This window comes from Pteropus alecto, unplaced genomic scaffold, assembly GCF_000325575.1.
Source record: "Pteropus alecto unplaced genomic scaffold, ASM32557v1 scaffold250, whole genome shotgun sequence".
NCBI lineage: Eukaryota > Metazoa > Chordata > Mammalia > Chiroptera > Pteropodidae > Pteropus > Pteropus alecto.
Window position 1 is genome coordinate 1,206,316 of NW_006430732.1, and position 960 is coordinate 1,207,275.

The 960-nt window shown below is 35.4% G+C and overlaps 1 pseudogene; it reads right to left on the minus strand.

Annotated features, from left to right (window-relative positions):
* Positions 1 to 306: 306 nt before the first annotated feature.
* LOC112484555 lies at positions 307 to 425 on the minus strand (annotated as a pseudogene).
* Positions 426 to 960: the final 535 nt, after the last annotated feature.

Genomic DNA, 960 nt, shown 5'->3' on the forward strand with positions numbered 1-960 from the left:
CATTTAGAACCACATCAGACATTATTTTTTTTTACTTCAAAAATCAAACATAATTTAAAAAACTCAAGAGGAGAAAGACAATTTATTGTATTTACCCATAGTTTTACTTCTTGCAAAATTTTGTTTGTTTTAGTTCTCTTTTTGTAAAGCAAACTTGCTTTAGCAACTTTTTTAGAGTAGGTCTGTTGGCTACAAATCCTCTAGGTTTTGTTTTTGTTTTTGTTTTTTGGCAAGGCAACCTGTGGTTGACCTCACAGATTGCAAGGACCTTGTCAGCTTGCAATCCCTTATATTTTTTATTTTTTACACCTACAGCACCTGGTCTTCCTAGGTGGTCTCCCATCCAAGTACTAACCAGGCCCGACCTTGCTTAGTTTCCAAGATAGGACAGGATTGGGCTTGTTCAGGGTGGTATGGCTGTAGAATCTCTAGGTTTTCTTTCATTTAAGACTGTCTTGATTTCTCTTTAAATTCCTGAAAGGTGTTTTACTCTGGGTATAGGGTTCTAAATAGACAGTTTTTTTGTTTTTGTTTTTGTTTTTTAGCACTCAAAAAATATGTGGCACATTCTTTTGCCACCCATGATTTCTGATGGGAAATCCGGTATCCTAAGAATTGGCGAGGTGTCATTTTACTCTCGCTACTTAGAACGATTTTTCATTGTCTTTATTTTTTCAGCTATTTCACTACAATATGTCTTGGTGTGGATTATTTTTATGTCTTTATTCTGTTTGGGGTTCATTCAGCTCCTTGGATGCATAGATTTATGTCTTTTGAAAAATTGGGAAGTTTTCAGTCATTATTTCTTCGTATGCTCTTTAATTCCACTCATTTTCTTATCTCTTTTTGGGACTCCAGTGACATGAATGGTAGGCCTTCTATTACAGTTTCAGAGGTCCTTGAGGTGCTCTCTCTCTCTCTCTCTCTCTTTGTATCTTTCTATCTCTCTTCTATTTTTTT